This window comes from Phyllobates terribilis, unplaced genomic scaffold (genome assembly GCF_046119375.1).
Source record: "Phyllobates terribilis strain yellow unplaced genomic scaffold, ASM4611937v1 Scaffold_2__4_contigs__length_985480577, whole genome shotgun sequence".
Taxonomy (NCBI): Eukaryota; Metazoa; Chordata; class Amphibia; order Anura; family Dendrobatidae; genus Phyllobates; species Phyllobates terribilis.
Genome location: NW_027362762.1, coordinates 465,777,727 through 465,798,388, shown reverse-complemented (window position 1 = coordinate 465,798,388; position 20,662 = coordinate 465,777,727). Strand labels below are relative to the sequence as shown.

The following is a 20,662-nucleotide window of genomic DNA, read 5'->3' as shown; positions in this document are numbered from 1 at the left end:
TACTTGGAGTTATATTCTGTTGTTTAAGTGTTCCCTTTATTTTTTTGAGCAGTGTACATATGGGCAGCACCCTGTATATATTTATTGGCAGTGCCCACTCTTTCTAACTGTTAATATACTTGTCTTATTATTTTTCACTTTAAATGTGCCATTCCAATTATTTGGAAATGAATCAGAGATTGTGGATTTAACCTTTTGTTTAGTCCCTTTTGGAAATTATTTATTTTGTTCTAGTTTTTATATTGTATAGTATACACGTTAGATGGTTGTCGGCTGAACGATGCTTCAGCCAATCGTTCAGCTAACCGCGATCTCAGCCGGCTGTCCCATACACAGGAGTGCTTGTTTAGCCGAGCGCTCCTGTGTTCTCTTTAAGAAATCCACTGTTGTATTTGCTAGAGGCTTATGTCAGAGAGAACAAAGCGAAACAGTCCGAAATCGGACATGCCTGATCAACATCTTTCCTGACAATCAGTTAGCCAGCGCCCCTATAACATTAGAGCAGAGGTCCCCAGCCAGTGGCTTGGGAGCCACATGTGGCATGCGGGCCTGTGATGTCTGGCTCCTGTCTGTCTGCCAGCTTAAAGGGGTTTTCCCATGAACAAAGTTAATTACAATCAACATTTTAATCAATAGATCTTGGAATAATAATAATTTCCACAATTGGATGTTGTAGGGATGGTACTCACTCAGGTGCGATGAGAGGCAAACAGGAGGCATGTTCCTTTAAATGTCCATAACGGTTTATTGGCTTCATAAACCGATCAAAATCAAAATGCAAACAAACAGCCTTTAGTGCAGGCAAAAACAAAGAAAACAGTCCTTTTAGCACAGTCTCTGGTTAGCCAACGCTGTGGTCACACAGGCTGGTAGGCATCCAGTACAGGCCCAGTATGGAGACAACCACACACAGGAGGCCTTCTCCCTCCAGACACACAGACCATGTGCCAAACAACTGCCTCCATTATATAGGCTGTTACCTCACCTCTGGGTGTGGTTATGTGGGTAGCTAGACCCACCCAACTCTCTAAACTACCTGTAACCCGGTCCTAGGTGCACCAAACGATCCTCTTAGTGCATACATGCACTAGAGAAACACTCCTGGTTACATCACAGAGACCAGCCATCTAAAATGTTCCTGTGCTAAGATAATCTTATAGTCTTATAAATGTGCCCCTGCTGTGTACTGTGTAATAGCTGTGTCTGACCGTACAGGAACATGGTCTGATCATACCACATCTCCTGGCCAGGGGAGATCTCTTATTCCACTTTTTGCAAATCATTTTACATGCGAATAGCAGTGTACTTATTTCTTATGTGGATCAGTTGATCATCTTCTACAGTGGTGGCCAAAAGTATTGGCACCCCTGCAAGTCTGTCAGATAATACTCAGTTTCTTCCTGAAAATGATTGCAATCACAAATTCTTTGGTATTATTATCTTCATTTAATTTGCTTGCAAGGAAAATACACAAAAGAGAATGAAGCAAAAATCAAATCATTGATCATTTCACACAAAACTCCAAAAATGGGCCTGATAAAAGTATTGACACCCTCAGCCTAATACTTGGTTGCACAACCTTTAGTCAAAATAACTGCGAACAACCGCTTCCGGTAACCATCAATGAGTTTCTTACAATGCTCTGCTGGAATTGTAGACCATTCTTCTTTGGCAAACTGCTCCAGGTCCCTGATATTTGAAGGGTGCCTTCTCCAAACTGCCATTTTGAGATCTCTCCACAGGTGTTCTATGGGATTCAGGTCTGGACTCATTGCTGGCCACCTTAGAAGTCTCCAGTGCTTTCTCTCAAACCATTTTATAGTGCTTTTGCAAGTGTGTTTTAGGTCATTGTCCTGCTGGAAGACCCATGACCTCTGAGGGAGACCCAGCTTTCTCACACTGGGCCCTACATTATGCTGCAAAATTTGTTGGTAGTCTTCAAACTTCATAATGCCATGCACACTGTCAAGCAGTCCAGTGCGAGAGGCAGCAAAGCAACCCCAAAACATCAGGGAACCTCCGCCATGTTTGACTGTAGGGACCGTGTTCTTTTCTTTGAATGCCTCTTTTTTTTCCTGTACACTCTATGTTGATGCTTTTTCCCAAAAAGCTCTACTTTTGTCTCATCTGACCAGAGAACATTCTTCCAAAACATTTTCGGCTTTCTCAGGTAAGTTTTGGCAAACTCTAGCCTGGCTTTTTTATGTCTCGGGGTAAGAAGTGGGGTCTTCCTGGGTATCCTACCATACAGTCCCTTTTCATTCAGACGACGACGGATAGTACGGGTTGACACTGTTGTACCCTCGGACTGCAGGGCAGCTTGAACTTGTTTGGATGTTAGTCGAGGTTCTTTATCCACCATCTGCACAATCTTGCGTTGAAATCTCTCGTCAATTTTTCTTTTCCGTCCACATCTAGGGAGGTTAGCCACAGTGCCATGTGCTTTAAACTTCTTGATGACACTGCGTACGGAAGACACAGGAACATTCAGGTCTTTGGAGATGGACTTTTAGCCTTGAGATTTCTCATGCTTCCTCACAATTTGTTTTCTCAAGTCCTCAGACAGTTCTTTGGTCTTCTTTCTTTTCTCCATGCTCAATGTGGTACACACAAGGACACAGGACAGAGGTTGAGTCAACTTTAATCCATGTTAACTGGCTGCAAGTGTGATTTAGTTATTGCCAACACCTGTTAGGTGCCACAGGTAAGTTACAGGTGCTGTTAATTACACGAATTAGAGAAGCATCACATGATTTTTCAAACAGTGCCAATACTTTTGTCCACCCCCTTTTTTAGGTTTGGTGTGGAATTATATCCAATTTGGCTTTAGGACAATTCTTTTTGTGTTTTTTCATTGAAGACAAATTAAATGAAGATAATAATACCAAAGAATTTGTGATTGCAATCATTTTCAGGAAGAAACTGAGTATTATCTGACAGAATTGCAGGGGTGCCAATACTTTTGGCCACCACTGTATATGTAAGATTATGGTGGATCTTGCCACTATTAATGTGTGGTCTCTTGATAGTAAAGCCTTCCATAAGTTATCTCTAGACAGTACAATTTCCACTTTAAAGGGAACTTGTAATGTGAAAAAACACTATTAACCTGTATATATGGGGGTAGTCTGCAGGTTAACAGCTTTCTGAAGCCATGTGGCCGCATATAGCTGATGCCCAACCATCATCCCTGCAAACCAAATGGTGGGGGGTGAGGTGTGGAGTCCGGATAGAATTGGGAAGAAAAGCCCAGAAAAGACTGTTCGTGCCAAAAGACTCCTCAGAACTTCTGAAAGGCCTAGTTCAAGATGAGACTATGCTTACTATTCCTACTGGTGGGTTTGCTCAAGTGACAGTACCGGTGATGAATACTACAAAACACGAAATTAGACTGGACCCAAAGACCATTAGGTCACATCGAAACCGTTAATACGGTATATCCAGCAAGTATGAGACCCGCCCAGTGGTCTACCATGAATTCTGTCTCCCCACCAAGGAACAGGAGTTGCCCAAGGGAGGAAATTGCACGACCCACCTCGGGGTCCTGGGATCCCTTGTACCCCTGGAACACTTGTGTGCTGAAGATCGAGCGGTAGCAAAACAGATGCTGAGAGAAGAGTCTCATGCATTCTCCAAAGATGACTCTGATATAGGTTGTATCCCGTCGTTGCAGGTGAAAATCAATTTGAAAGACACGACCCCAGTAACCAGAAGTTACATGCCTGTGCCGAAACCATTACACCGTGAAGTGAAAGAGTATTTACAAGACTTAATCAACAGAGGTTGGGACCAAAAGTCGAAGTCGTCTTATTCCTCTCCTATTGTTTGTGTTAGGAAGAAGGACGGTACGTTGAGACTCTGTTGTGATTACCGGGAACTAAACCGAAAGTCAGTACCTGATTGGCATTCGATACCAAAGAGTCAAGATATGCTGGATAGCCTATCAGGAAGTACCTGGTTCTCTGTCCTCGATCAGGGTAAAGCATACAATCAAGGGTTTGTTGAAGAGTCCAGTAGACCTTTGACAGCATTCATCACACTGTGGGGGTTATATGAGTGGATCCGCATACCGTTTGGGCTCAGTGCAGCTCCAGCAGAATTCCAGAGAAGCATGGAGACATGTTTAGAAGGATTGAGGGACGATATCTGCCAGCCATACTTGGATGACAATGTGGTACACAGCAAAACCTTCCAGGAGCATGTTGAACACGTGAGGACCGTATTACAGTGGTATCAACAACACGGACTTAAGTTGACCCCAAAAAAGTGTAAACTGTTCAAAAGGCAAGTCCGATTTCTAGTTAAAATTGTGTCCAGCGAAGGATATACTATGGACCCAGCAGAAATCGCTCCGGTACTGGCCTTAAAAGACAAGTGGCCCTCTACCGTCAGGGAGTTGAGGCAGATATTAGGATTCCTCTCCTACTACCGTACTTACGTTCGGAACTTCTCCAGGATTGCCGCCCCACTATACCTCCTCTTGGGGGGGGGGGGCGACAGAGTCAACAACACCCGGAGAAAAAGAAGAACGAGGGTAGGACCGGGCTTAAAAGAAACAATGCCGTTTGGTCACAACAGCCCATTCTCTGGACAGCAGACCACCAGGGGGTATTGGAAGAACTAGTAGACTACCTGGTAAAACCACCCCTCTGCCCTGTATCAGCATCAAGATGGAAAATTGAGAGTTATCGGTTACGGTTCTAGAACTTTAACAGACACCGAGAAGAATTACCATCTACATTCCGGAAAATTGGAGTTCGTGGCATTGAAATTGGCTATCTGTGAATGATTTAGAGATTATCTCTCTTACAGCAAAGAATTTGAGGTATACACTGACAACAACCCTTTGACCTATGTCCTCACTACAGCCAAACTGAATGCTATGGGTTAAAGATGGGTTGCTGAACTAGCTGACTTCAATTTCATCATCAAGTACAGGCCAGGAAAATGCAAAGCTCATGCTGACAGATTGTCAAGAATGCCACTAGAGCCTGAGGAGTTCATGCAAGAATGCCCAGAGGAAGTCAGTCTGGAAGAAATTGAGAGCACTGCCCAAGCAGTACAAGTGTCACGGGTGTGTTGCCACGAAGATCGTCACGAGTACACAGCCTGACTTCTCGCAGCTGACTTGTTGGTGCTTTGTGTTTCTCGGCAGTGAGGGAGTTAATTCTCTCTCTCTCTCTCTCTGGGCTAGATGAGGTCCAGCCTCGCCCAGCTGCAATCAATACTTCTGTAGTGAGACTCCTTCATATACCTGCTGGTCTGTTTGGGAGGTGTCGGTGAAAGCATTTCATTCAGACTGACAGAGCGGATCGTGGTGTTTGGAGTTGCTGAGATAAGTGTATTTGGAAGTGTTTTTTCCCTTTCCTCGCTTTATCATTTATCTCCTTTCCCGTTGGTTTTCCCTCTGTTGTAGTTGAGAAGTTGTTTGTATGCAAGGTGGTTTTGGTTTTTCCCTTGTACTGTCTCGTTCGTCTAAATACTGTGTTTGGGCATATTATTTCTTGTTCCCTTTGGTTGTGATCGTGGTCCTTCTCAGGACTAGATTACTGAGGTGCAGGGATCTTCAGGAGGTAGGGGTTACGCTGGCGGCCTGGACCTCTGTACCTTTAACAGTACCTCCAGGTTGAGGGATTAGTCAGGGCCCCAGCTTAGGGTCAGCTTAGGCCCCCTACCTCCAGTATACTGAGACAGCGTGACATTTTCACCGACCCACTTAGTTTTTCTCCAGCTACTATGGATCCAGTAGCCGGTCTAGCTCGGCAATTGCAGAGTTTGTCCATGGAGCTGGCGGACGTTAGGTCCAAGGTTTGGCATCCTCAGGAGCAAGCCGGACCAGAACCTAAAGTAGCTCTCCCTGATAGGTTCACTGGGGGGCGGGACAAGTTTTTTGTTTTCCGGGAGGCATGTAAATTGTACTTTCGGCTGCGGCCTCGGTCATCGGGGAGTGAAGAACAAAGGGTGGGAATTGTCATCTCGCTCCTACAAGGGGACCCACAATCTTGGGCGTTCTCTCTTCCCCCGGGTTCCCCGGCTCTCCAGTCAGTGGATAGGTTTTTCGCTGCCCTGGGACTCGTATATGATGACCCAGATCGGATCTCCCTTGCTGAGTCTAAGTTACGTAGGATCCAGCAGGGAGATCGTCCGGCGGAGGAATTCTGTTCGGAGTTCCGTAGGTGGGCCACGGACACCCAGTGGAATGACCCGGCTCTTAGGAGCCAGTTTTGTCATGGTTTATCCGACAAATTACAGGATGTGTTGGCACAGTATGACTCTCCCGTGTCTCTGGAAGCCGCTATGGCCCTCGCTATTCGCGTGGACAGACGGCTTCGGGAGAGGTGCGGGATAACTCTACCCCCTGTGATGACTCCACCTCCTACAAGGTCCCCTCATATGGTGGTTCCCCTGGTCAGTCCAGAGGAGCCTATGCAATTAGGAGGGACATCATTTCGGGGGAGGGGACCGGTGGTGCGCCATAAGGCAGGAAGGTGTTTCTTCTGCGGCAGAAAGGGACATTTTATTGGGGGGTGTCCATCCCGTCCCTTGCAGAGTGAAGAGTCATCGGAAAACTGTTGATCCCAGGTTGTGTGGTGGACGGCAATCTGGGAGTAGGTATTTCGTCCCTAGGTTCGTCTCAGTTTCTCGTACCGGCGGAGGTGGTGGTGGGTACAAGAACTGAGAGGATATCTGTTCTTCTGGATAGTGGGGCCGGGGCTAATCTGGTTGATGCTCGGTTTGCCCGGGTTCAAGGTATGTGGTTGAGTGAGTTGGCTAAACCCATCCCCATATTCTCGATCGATGCCAGGCCTCTCGGGCAGGGAAGTTTTTTGCAAGTTGTGCATGACGTAAAACTTCAAGTGGGGGCAATACATAAAGAACTGTTGTCTTGCTACGTGTTGGAGGGTCTTCCCACTCCTATTGTGTTGGGCCTTCCTTGGTTAGCTAAGCATAACCCGGTTATTAATTGGCAAACCAGGGAGATAAGCCAATGGAGTAAATTCTGTAATAAAAACTGCATGAACACGGTCATTGGTGCGGTTACTCCTTGGGTCTTACCTCCATTTCTGGCGGACTTTGAGGATGTATTCTCGGAGAAAGGGTGTCAGGAACTACCTCCTCATCGCGTGTATGACTGTTCTGTAAAACTGCTCCCTGAGGCCAAGTTACCTAAAGCTAGGTTGTATAACCTTTCTGGTCCTGAGAGGCAGGCCATGAAGGATTATATCTCAGAAAGTCTGGCTAAGGGGCATATTAGACCTTCATCTTCACCGGTGGCTGCGGGGTTCTTCTTTGTTAAGAAGAAAGATGGAGGCCTACGCCCTTGCCTGGATTTCCGTGAACTTAATCGGATTACGGTCCGAGATCCGTATCCGCTCCCACTTATTCCCGATCTCTTTAATCAGATCGTGGGCGCCAAATGGTTTTCTAAGTTGGATCTCAGGGGGGCGTACAATCTGATTAGGATGAAGGAGGGGGATGAGTGGAAGACGGCGTTTAACACTCCGGAGGGGCATTATGAGAACCTTGTCATGCCATTCGGTCTGACTAATGCCCCGGCGGTGTTCCAACACTTTGTTAATGACATTTTTCGCCGCTTGGTGGGACAGTTTGTTGTCATATATCTGGATGATATCCTAATTTACTCGCCGGATCTGGTGTCTCATCAGGAGCACGTTAGGCAGGTGTTACAGATCTTGCGGGATAATAAACTGTATGCCAAGTGGGAAAAGTGTGTGTTCGCCGTACAGGAACTCCAGTTTTTAGGCTTCCTGGTTTCAGCGTCCGGTTTTCGTATGGACCCTGGGAAAGTGCGGGCAGTTCTTGAGTGGGATCGGCCAGAGAATCTTAAGGCACTACAACGTTTCCTGGGGTTTGCTAATTATTACCGAAAGTTCATTCGTAATTTCTCGTCCATGGTTAAGCCTCTCACTGACATGACTAAAAAGGGGACGGATTTTTCTAGGTGGTCTGACAAGGCTTGTCAAGCATTCTCCTCTTTGAAAAAATGTTTTGCCTCGGCGCCCATACTCATTCAACCTGATGCGTCTCAGCCATTCATTGTAGAGGTAGACGCTTCCGAGGTAGGGGTGGGAGCAGTATTGTCACAGGGTTCGTCCCCTGGTAAGTGGCATCCGTGCGCCTTTTTCTCTAAAAAATTGTCGTCCGCTGAGAGGAATTACGATGTCGGCAATAGGGAACTCTTGGCCATTAAGTTAGCTTTTGAGGAGTGGCGCCATTTTCTGGAGGGGGCAGTTCATCCGGTCACCGTCATCACCGATCACAAGAACCTGCTATATCTGGAGTCCGCGAAACGTCTGAATCCCAGACAAGCTAGGTGGTCATTGTTTTTTACCAGGTTTAATTTTGTCGTTACATATCGTCCTGGATCAAAAAATGTAAAGGCGGATGCCTTATCTCGTAGTTTCCCGGGGGCCGGGAATACGGACGACCCGATTCCTATCCTTCAGGAGGGGGTGGTGGTTTCGGCAGTATGCTCTGAGCTGGAGGAGGAGGTATTGGAGGCTCAGGGGGACGCCCCTGTTGGACCTCCAGGGAGATTGTTTGTTCCAGATCAGTTGCGACAAAAGGTGATCGAGGCACACCATAACTCAGTTTTTGCAGGACACCCGGGGAGTAAAGCAACTGTGGATCTCCTCTCGCGTCGGTTTTGGTGGCCTAATTTACATAAGGAGGTGGTAACTTTTGTCGCGTCCTGTGGGGTTTGTGCGCGCTCTAAGACCTCACATACCCGTCCGTCTGGGGCCCTCTTACCTTTGAAGATCCCGGAGCGTCCTTGGACTCATCTGTCTATGGACTTTATTACGGACCTCCCTCCGTCTTCGGGTAAAACGGTCATACTCGTTGTAGTGGACAGGTTCAGCAAGATGGCACATTTTATCGCTCTTCCGGCTCTCCCTAATGCTAAAACTCTTGCGCAGGTGTTCATTGGGGAGATTGTGAGGCTTCACGGGGTACCCTCCGAGGTGGTGTCTGATCGGGGGTCTCAGTTTGTGTCTAAGTTCTGGAAGGCGTTTTGTGCACGGCGGGGGATGCAGTTGTCATTCTCATCGGCTTTTCATCCTCAGACCAATGGTCAGACGGAACGTATGAACCAGAGCTTGGAGACATATCTCCGGTGTTTTGTGTCAGAGAACCAGGAGGACTGGGCTTCTTTCTTACCTCTGGCGGAGTTTGCTCTTAATAATAGGCGGAGCGAGTCCACTGGTAAGTCCCCGTTTTTTGGGGCATATGGTTTTCACCCCCAGTTTTGTACTTTCAGTGGGGGGGGCTCTTCGGGGGTTTCTGAGGAGGAACGATTTTCCTCATCACTCGCTTCAGTATGGAGAGGGGTGCTGAAGAATCTGAATACTATGGGGAACCGATACAAACGTATGGCTGATAGGAGGAGAGTGTCTGGTCCGGACCTAAGTGTGAACGATCGGGTATGGTTGTCTACCAGGAATATAAAACTTAAGGTTCCCTCCTGGAAACTGGGTCCCAGGTTCATCGGGCCGTACAGAATCAGTTCTATTATTAATCCGGTGGCATTCCGTCTTGACCTCCCCCCTACGTTTAAAATTCACAACGTGTTTCACAGATCATTGCTTAAGAGGTATGTGACGCCGGTGGTACCGTCACCTTTACCTCCCCCTCCAGTGGTTGTCAATGGTAACTTGGAGTTCCAGGTATCGAGGGTCATTGATTCACGCTTTAATCGCCGGTCCCTTCAGTACCTGGTTCATTGGAAGGGGTATGGTCCTGAGGAGAGGATGTGGGTTCCTGCGTCGGATATTAACGCAGACCGATTAGTTCGGGCCTTCCACACGACTCACCCGGATAAACCTGGCCCTGAGGGTCCGGAGGCCCCTCGTAGAAGGGGGGGTACTGTCACGGGTGTGTTGCCACGAAGATCGTCACGAGTACACAGCCTGACTTCTCGCAGCTGACTTGTTGGTGCTTTGTGTTTCTCGGCAGTGAGGGAGTTAATTCTCTCTCTCTCTCTCTCTGGGCTAGATGAGGTCCAGCCTCGCCCAGCTGCAATCAATACTTCTGTAGTGAGACTCCTTCATATACCTGCTGGTCTGTTTGGGAGGTGTCGGTGAAAGCATTTCATTCAGACTGACAGAGCGGATCGTGGTGTTTGGAGTTGCTGAGATAAGTGTATTTGGAAGTGTTTTTTCCCTTTCCTCGCTTTATCATTTATCTCCTTTCCCGTTGGTTTTCCCTCTGTTGTAGTTGAGAAGTTGTTTGTATGCAAGGTGGTTTTGGTTTTTCCCTTGTACTGTCTCGTTCGTCTAAATACTGTGTTTGGGCATATTATTTCTTGTTCCCTTTGGTTGTGATCGTGGTCCTTCTCAGGACTAGATTACTGAGGTGCAGGGATCTTCAGGAGGTAGGGGTTACGCTGGCGGCCTGGACCTCTGTACCTTTAACAGTACCTCCAGGTTGAGGGATTAGTCAGGGCCCCAGCTTAGGGTCAGCTTAGGCCCCCTACCTCCAGTATACTGAGACAGCGTGACAACAAGCTTATCAAACCGGCAGTTCGTACTACCCAGAGTATTACGTAGGTTGGTCTTAAAAGAACTCCATGAAAACATGGGACACCTGGGAGTGGAAAGGACAACAGACTTGATCCGTGAATGATTCTCTGTCCATACATGCAGAGAAATATTGAGAGGTACGTGACCCGGGAGTGTGGGCGTCTGAAAGATAAACGTCCCAACACATCAACCCGGGCACCTATGGGCAACATCCAAACTATGTATCCGTTTGAGATGGTCTCAATAGACTTTCTACATTTTGAGACGTGCAAGGGTGGCTACGAATACATCTTGGTGGTGATGGACCATTTTACTTGATTTGCTCAAGCATATGCCACCACCAATAAATCGGGTCGAACAGCGGCAGAGAAGATCTTCAATGATTTTGCTTTGAGGTTTGGGTTCCCTACGAGGTTACACCATGACCAAGGAAGAGAATTTGAGAACCAGCTCTTTGCCAAGCAAGGAAAGTACTGTAGAATTCAGAGATCCTACACAACGCCCTATCACCCATACGGTAATGGACAAGTGGAACATTTTAACCGGACATTATTGTCGATGTTGCGCACTTTAACAGCTGAAGAGAAGAAAGACTGGAAGAGTTCTCTGTCAAAAGTGGTGCATGCCTATAACTGTACAAAGAGCGATGCAATGGGTTACTCACCCGTCTTCCTATTGTATGGACAATCGCCAAGACTGACAATCAACATCATGTTTGATACTCCGGTGTCAGAGACTTACAGAACGTATCCGGAGTACGTTCAGAAATTGAAGGAATGGATGGCAGAGGCATACAACATAGCATCCAAAGTGGTTACGCAAGGACAGAGCAAGAGTAAGTAGTACTATGATCGAAAATGTTATGGAGCAGAATTGGCACCGGGAAGCCGGGTGCTAGTCAAGAATGTACGTGAAAAAGGTGGTCCAGGAAAACTTTGTTCGTACTGGGAAGACAAAGTGTATGTGGTCTTAAGGAGGAAAGCTGATGACAGCCCAGTGTATGAAATCCAATTGGAAACGGGAGACAAGAAAACCAGAATAGTCCATCGTAATTTACTACTACCCTGTGATTATCTCCCACCACAGCAAGACTTCCCAGAAGTAGAGCGACATCGTCCAAGATCGACTAAGGGACCACCACAGAGTGAAGCTCCGGAGGTGGATAGTGACCTTGAAAGTTCCAATGAAGAAGAACACAGCGTTGTATTTCTGGGACCGGCAAGGGGATGGATGTGCCATCCTCAGGAGAGTGAACTAAGTCACGAGGCTCCAGAGTTTGTATCAAGGAGTACAGATGAAGTCCAATTCAGATATGATTATCGAATGTTATGATAGGCTACAAGTACTAAGGAAAGACAGGAGATCTGTCCCTACAATAGAGCTAAGCTAGATCCCTACAATGTAACAGGGAACCTGATCCTGCGATCAGACCCGCTAAAGTCCTCAGCTAGTCTGAACGAAGACCTATAGATGTGAGGGAGGGATCCCTACAAGAACTAGGGACTGGGAGAAAGATGGACACCTCCTAGCAGAAATTGTAGCAGTAAAAAGACAAACAAACAACATAGAACATAGAGGTCAAAAGACCTAGCTAAACTGACTGAGAAAGGTTACAAAGCACCTGGCTAGCTTAAGAGTAGAAATTACAATGAAGTCCAGCATGGCTAGAAGGGCGGAGCAGGATTAAATAGGCAAAAAAGGTTATGTGACCAGCAATATAGCAAAAACCTAACAGGAGAGTTCTAACAGTACCCCCTCTTCTATGAGGATCCTCCGGATCCCCTAGGCCCAGGCTTATCAGGAAACCTCTTGTGAAACGCTCTGACAAGTCTGGAAGCAGAAACATCATCCGCCCTCACCCATGAGTTATCCTCGGGACCGAAACCCTTCCAAGCAACGAGATACTGCAAACTCCCCCTATACCGTCTAGAATTAAGGATGCGGGAAATTTCATATTCCCCGTCCTCCACCACCGGAGGAACAGTGGCAGTGGCGTCTCTATCTGATACATCAGCTTTTTTCAATAGAGAAACATGAAACACCGGATTAATCTTCCAGGAGGTAGGAACCTTCAACCTAACAGCAGATTGGTTAACTACCTGAAGCACCTTAAAGGGCCCTACAAACTTGGGACCCAATTTTTTAGAAGGAATCCTCCACCGCAGATTCTTAGAGGACAACCAAACCATGTCACCAACCGTAAACAAAACCTCTTGACGTTTCCTGTCAAAGTACCTCTTAGATTTTTTGTTAGCCTCCTGAAGATTACCACGCACATCCGTCCAAACTCTCTCCAAATCACCGGAAAAGCTCTCCTCCTCAGGCACAGCCGATACCAATTTGGAGAATGACCCAAAAGACGGATGTCTCCCAGAACAACAAAAAAAAGGCGAACACCCAGCAGAAGAGGATGTATGGTTGTTAAGAGCAAATTCAGCAAGCGGCAGAAACTCAGACCACCCCTCTTGATTGTCTGCCACAAAACAACGCAAGAACTGCTCAACATCCTGATTCTTCCTTTCTGTCTGGCCATTAGACTCAGGATGATATCCAGATGAAAACGACAAATGAACTCCCAACCTGTCACAAAAGGCACGCCAAAAACGAGCCACGAACTGAGGTCCCCTATCAGAAACAATGTCAGTAGGAACACCATGGAGTCTGACAATTTCCTTGACAAAGGCCTTAGCGAGTGTCTTAGCACAGGGCAGTTTGATGAAGGGAACCAAGTGACAAATCTTGCTAAAACGGTCCACAACCACCCAGATGACCGTGAAACCCTCAGAGGAGGGAAGGTCAGTAATAAAGTCCATAGCCAGATGTGTCCAAGGTGCACTAGGAACCTCCAGAGGGCAAAGCAACCCCGCAGCAGGAGTATGAGAAGACTTAGATCTAGCACACACAGTACATTGACGCACCCACTTAATGACTTCCTTCTGCCATCCAAGCCACCAAAAATTGCGACCCACAAGTCTCTTGGTCTCAGAAATCCCTGGATGACCTGCCAACCGAGACTCATGACACTCAACAAACAAATCTCTCCTAAAGGTCCTAGGCACAAACAACCTCCCATGGGGAGTGTTAGATGGGACATTCTCCTGTGCTTTAAGAATCTCATCTTCCAAAACGGAGTCCAATGCAGCAATGACAACACCTTCTTGTAAAATGCTCTCCTCCTCCTCAGCACCGACCATGGGAGAAAAGCTGCGAGACAACACATCAGCTTTAACATTCTTGGTACCTGGGATGTAAGTAACGGAAAAATTAAACCGCGAAAAAAAAAGTGCCCACCTAGCCTGACGGGCATTCAAGCGCTTGGCAGCATCAAGATAGATCAGATTTTTATGATCAGTGAAAACCTGAATGGGAAATTCAGCACCTTCCAAGAGATGACACCAGTGTTCAAATGCGAGTTTAATAGCCAGCAATTCCCGATTACCAATATCGTAATTAAGTTCAGTCTCAGAAATTTTTTTTGAAAAAAAGGCACAGGGATGTACTCCATCCTTGTTTTCCTGAGACAACACCGCACCGACCCCCACAGAAGAAGCATCAACCTCAAACAAAAACGGCTTAGTCACATCAGGCTGCATAAGGATGGGGGCAGAGCTGAACCTCTCCTTTAGAAACACAAACGCTTCAATGGCCTCAGTAGTCCACTGAACCATATTAGCACCTTTCCTGGTGAGATCGGTCAGTGGTTTAACAATAATAGAAACATTTTTAATGAATTTTCTGTAATAATTGGCGAAACCCAAAAACCTCTGTATCGATTTCAAACCAATAGGCCTAGGCCATTCCTGCACAGCTTGAACTTTCACCGGATCCATCTCAAAGCCCTCGCTGGAGATAATGTAGCCCAAAAAACTAATTCTCTGTACAGCGAACTCACATTTCTCTAGCTTAGCAAAAAGCGAATTGTCAATTAATAACTGTAATACCTCACGTACGCTCCGCCAATGAGACTCCAGATCAGGTGAATAAATCAAAATGTCATCCAAATACACAACCACATTTTTGCCGATCAAAGGTCTAAGGATGTCATTAATAAGATTCTGAAAAAATGCTGGTGCATTGGTAAGACCAAAAGGCATAACCAGATTCTCAAAATGACCCACAGGAGTGTTAAAAGCAGTCTTCCATTCATCACCCTCCTTCATGCGCAACAGATTGTATGCCCCCCGGAGATCAATTTTAGAGAACCACTTGGCCCCCACTAACTGTTTAAACAAATCAGGAATCAATGGCAGTGGGTAGGGATTTGCGTACTGTAATTTTATTAATCTCGCGAAAGTCCAGACAAGGATGTAAACTGCTGTCCTTTTTTTTAACAAAAAAAAATCCAACAGCCACAGGTGACTTAGAGGGTCTGATATGACCAGCGGCCAACCTCGTCTGTATGTATTCCTCCAAAGCCTTTCTCTCAGGAATAGTAAGATTAAATAAACGACTTTTAGGAAGAGTCGCTCCAGGGACAAATTCAATGGTACAATCATAGTCTCTATGGGGAGGCAAAATTTGCGACTCCTCCTCAGAAAAAACTTTCCAAAAATCCTGAATAGGTACAGGTAATTCCCCTTTATCCACAGCAGCAATGCGCCCGTTACAACACTTGTCATAGCACTTAGGGCTCCAGGACTTAATTTCATTAGTAGACCAATCCAGTACAGGATTGTGCAATTTTAACCAGGGTAACCCCAAAACTACTGGAGAAGGCAAATTATTTAATACTACCAAATCCCAATTTTTTTGGTGAATACCATTAATAGTGAGGGGAAATTCTTAAACCTTGTGAGTAACACATTTCAAGGGAGAGCCATCAACAGAAACCACGGCAATAGGGGATGACAAAGGTTTGGGTTTTAATTTAAGTTTTTCCAAGAATCCCCCATCAATCACATTCAGAGTAGAACCACAATCCACAAATACCCGAAATTCAATTAATTCTTCCTAAGCTGCAGTAGTAGCAGAAAGAAATACCCCCTTAGTGTTTAAACAGGCTATACGGGCGTAACTGACCTTTTTTTTTTTTTTTCTTTGTTCATACGAAGCACACAGTTCTTAATGAAATGGTCAGATTTTCCGCAATAAAAGCACAAACCTTCAGAAAACCTTTTGTCTTTTTCCTGAGAGCGGGGTGACATCGCCCCAATCTCCATCGGCTCTCCAATTTCAGTACAGACTCTCTCAAGACTAGGAGCTGACATGGCAAAGGATTTACTCTCATTAACCCTTGCACGCAGTCTCCTGTCCACCCGTATAGCTAATTGCATTGCCTCCTGCAAGTTTCCAGGTGTAGGATAAGGAATAAGCAGATCCTTAACCCTTTCACCTAGCCCAGCAAGAAACAAACTTTTCAGAGCTGAATCGTTCCACCCCACCTGAGCAGACCACCGACGGAAGTGAGTGCAATAATTTTCCACATTACCTGATCCCTGCCTCAAAAGTCTCAATTCCGTCTCAGCTGATGAGACACGATCAGGATCATCATACAACAACCCCAAAGCAGAAAAAAAACTATCCACTGATCTAAAGCACGGATCACTAGGTTGGAGAGAAAAGGCCCATCCCTGAGGTTCTTTGCGCAAAAGTGACATTATGAACCCTATGCGCTGTGATTCATCACCAGAGGGTCTGGGTCTCAAACGAAAATACAATAAACAAGCATTTTTAAAGGAAAAAAAATCTTGTTGTTCACCAAAAAATAAATCAGGCAATCGTACCTTTGGCTCCACAAAATGCGCTCCAGAACAGCTACTCACGTGTTGTTGGAGCTCGGCCACCTCCAGAGAGAGTCCCTGCAGGCGTTAAGCCAAATCCTGAACCGACACCATGATGGAAACTGGAGGTCTTTCCTTAGAGATATTTTTGGGCTGGACTTACTGTTATGATAGGCTCCAATCACTAAGGAAAGACAGGAGATCTGTCCCTACAATAGAACTAAGCTAGATCCCTACGATGTAACGGGGAACCTGATCCTGCGATCAGACCCGCTAAAGTCATCAGCTAGTCTGAACGAAGACCTATAGATGTGAGGGAGGGATCCCTACAAGAACTAGGGACTGGGAGAAAGATGGACACCTCCTAGCAGAAATTGTAGCAGTAAAAAGACAAACAAGCAACATAGAACATAGAGGTCAAAAGACCTAGCTAAACTGACTGAGAAAGGTTACAAAGCACCTGGCTAGCTTAAGAGTAGAAATTACAATGAAGTCCAGCATGGCCAGAAGGGCGGAGCAGGATTAAATAGGCAAAAAAGGTCATGTGACCAGCAAAATAGAAAAAACCTAACAGGAGAGTTCTAACATCGAACACCGGTTCCTGAAGAGACCAATCGACACTCAGGAGGAGCAGAATTACCAGACCATGCGGAAACGGGTGATTCAGGAGAAGTACAGGAACTTACAGAGGCAGCTCCAAGAGCATCTGAGGAAGCACGGGAAATGAGTGCGGCGGAAGAAACTCCTGTGACCGAAGAACCCGTGGTATCTGAGGAATAACCCACCAGGAGGATGTCGACTGGAGAAGTGAGGAGGCCCGTGATGCTGACGTATGAGACACTTGGTGAACCGAGTCAAGTGCCAAGGACTGTCGACTAGAAACAGGTATCTCTGCCTACGGAGCAGGTATGCCAACTGGAGTGGTATTCACCACCGAGAGGCAGTATGGAAGATGTTGCCTACTGGAAAGACTTGTTATCATGCTTTGATTTTCCTTAAAAGACTTTGTAGAAACAAAGAACTGTTAAAGCCTAGTGAGAGAGAGCTGGTTGAAGATGTACAAAAAGCTCCAGCTGAAGAGGTGCTGATTGTTTTAATTGTGTTAATTGTTTATTTCTTACTGGCATCCTACAAGTAAAAGGTAGTAAGAATAGGTTATCAGTGTTTATGAACATTATACCAATTTGACAATGGCAATCTGTATATGAAGTTATTCAACTTTCACCACTGTCTCAGAATTGGTCAGATTGACCAATTAAGACGAATGTCGAGGGCGACATTCAAAAAGGAGTGTGACATGCAGAAGTAGTGCTGTTGCTTCAGAAGCATCCAGCAACTATTAGAAGTAACACAAGCACAGGAGACAGGAAGTGTTGTGCTCCAGAAGCATCCAGCAACTAGAGGGGTTAATGCTGTCACAGGAGACAGGGAGTGTTTTAGCAGAGCGCCAGTGGGGTTGTGAGGAAGTGGTTTACTGTCTGGCTAGAGACGAAGAGAAAGGTGGTGTATGATCTGCATCTCACTGAAGGCAAGGGAACAGAATTCAGGTGAGGAGGGAAGCTAAACACAGGTCAGATAGACTCCCTGAGTTAACAGTGCGTATTATTATTGGGCAGAAAGATAAGGACTGGAAGGAATGCTGTCATAGGGATCATCTCCCTCATCAGACCCCCCCCCCCATCTCCATGCAGGTTAAAGAATGCTATGTACTATTGAGTCCTTGTGAAGGAAAAGCCTGTGGTTGTGTATGCATTAAAACTGTGCTGTACTGTACTACTGGATAGACTCTGTACTACTGTGCTGCGAAGGAGATTGTACTGTTGTTACTGCAGCCTGTTGCTCAAAGAGACACTTAAAGTGCACTGGCCGTGCCTCATTAAATGTTACTGTTCTACCGTTTCTGAGGACACTTGTCAAATGTGTCTGGTCAGCAATTGAATCTATGCTATGCCTAAGAGAAGCTGCAGGTCACCCTGAGTAACGGTTCCCCCAGGATTTCAACAATTTTATGTAACCGGTCTCACCCCTATCTGAACTTAGGCTGCATACGTGTAACAATTAGCAAACTCCACACATTAATATAGCGCCATCTTCTGTCAGCTTAACACCGGCCTCCCTCCCACCTCTCTAGCACAAGCTTGCAGCTGTTCCAACAAGGGAAGGATCCCATACAAATACTGGTTTATTTGCAGGATACAGTATAATAAAAGAATTGCACAACTATAACCTCCCTATATGTGAAGCACATAATGTCAGCCAGAAATGGAATAGCTATAATGTAAACGACTTGCATGCTTTCCAGAAGCCTGTCATGGGACAGTTAACCTTAGGAAAAGATATGTGTTCTCATGATTTGTGTTTGAAGGCTAAGATTGTGAATACATACTGGGTAATGTGCACTGTTCTCTGTAAACTATGGTGAGAAAATAGAATGCCGCATTTCAAAAGAGAGCAATTCAGATTAATGGTTTGGTAAAACCCACACTATGTGCAATGAAAGTGTTTAAATACAAAGCAGCAAACATTATTTGAATTACATGCGGCAGCTCCAGGTGAAGAAGCAAGATATGTACTGTGGAGCTGGAAGCACCTCATTGTTAGGGCACTGGTAGAGCAGATCAGTGGAAAACAGATACTGGTTAGCTAAGCAACAGCAGCATTTCAGAAGTGACATTTATTTTACAAAAAATACAGTGGATTTTCCCAAGGCGTGCAAAATGTCGATCTGTTTTTTTCAAAGCTTAACCCTTTAACGACAGGCCTATTTTCAGCCTGTAAGTATAACTGCATTTTCAGGTGACTTTTCTGTATAATTCCTCCATACAGTACTTCCACATATGCATATCGAATAGATCAGGGGTGCACATAATTTTTTTAGTCCAAGGGCCACATTTGTCATACTGAATCAATCCGAAGGGCCGCAAAAAAATGTAAATGGGTATTTACCAGCAGAACCAAGTTTTGAGTATTTGAGAAGGACTTGGAGAATTTCTGCTAAAATAAATTACATTTACACTGAAACTTACACTTACAGAAAAAACTCAACCAAATCCTCCTCATAATCTCAAAACTAAGTTTTGAGGATTTTTCAGTTTTAACAGGAAGCACGTGATGGATTACTACATGATCAGAACCACTATCCGCACATAAATGCAGCATCAGAATCACCATCAGTTCAGGAATATAATCACCAAGCTTAGTACAGCAAGCAGTTTCAGGTCAGCCTCACATACAAAAACCTGCAACTCCAAGTATGTCCTTAACAATAGTAAGTAGATACTGGGAGTTGCTGTTACTAGTTTTCGACATGGTGTCCTCAAAAATAAAAGTATCATAATGTCCCATAAATAAAAATAGCTCCAGTGCTGCACCACTGAATAAATAATTGCCCCTCCCTGTCTTTCCTGCACAAAATGTTTCCCCACACTGCCCCTCTCCACACTACCCCTCTCCATAATATTACCTCCTTCCTGCACATCTCCCTATCCCTCTCCGTAGTATTCCACCTACGCCACCCCTTTCCATAATATTCCCCCCACACCGCCCTTCTCTGTAATATTCCCCCCCACACAGCCCTTTTCAATAATATCTCCCCTGCACAGCTCCTCTCCATTATATTCCCCCACGTTACCCCTATCCATAATGTCCTCCCATGTTGCCCCTCTCTGTAATGCACCCCACACTGTCCCTCTCTGTAATGTCTCCCCATGTAGCCCCTCTCCGTAATGTCTTCCTTACACTGCGCCTCTCCATAATGTTCCCCTCACACTGCCACTCTCTATAATGTCCCTCCAACACGGCTCATCTGTAATGTCCCCCATACTGCCTCTCTCCATAATGTCCCCCCATACTGCCTCTCTCATTAATGTCCCCCACAGCTCCTCTCCCTAATATCTCTCCACACTTCACCTCTCTGTAATATCCCACCACACAGCTCCTCTCCATAATGTTGACCTCACACAGATCCTCTTCATAATATTCCTCCGCACAACCTGCCCGTCTCTGTAATGTCCCCACACACCCTGCCCCTCTCCATACTGTGCCTCCTTCCCAATTCCCCCCCACCCTCCTGTTGCCCCATAAGGTGCCTTCATAGTAACACCAGCCCACCATCCTCTCTTCTATTAGGGATATTTAATCTTCGGCTCCTCCTGGAGGACTTACTCTTTACGGCGCAGGCAACAGCAGCAGTGTGATAAGGTCACAGCGTGGCGTGATGACCTCTTCACGCTGCTGCACATTGGGTCAGGGGCTGACGAGCTCTCATCTGCTCTGCCTCATTCATGGCACCGAAATGTTTAACTATTCACGTTGTAAGGCAGCTAAAGGACATATGGTTGATGGGAGGTATGTGTCACAGAGATGGTTGTCATCTGTGATGTAATCCTGGAATGTTGCTCT

General features: G+C 45.9%; 1 protein-coding gene across 3 annotated transcripts in view; it reads left to right on the top strand.

The window, feature by feature from the left end:
- KCNQ4 (potassium voltage-gated channel subfamily Q member 4) overlaps positions 1–20,662 on the top strand; it is a 313,669-nt gene that overhangs the window by 281,614 nt on the left and 11,393 nt on the right. The gene's annotated exons all lie outside the window — the stretch shown is intronic.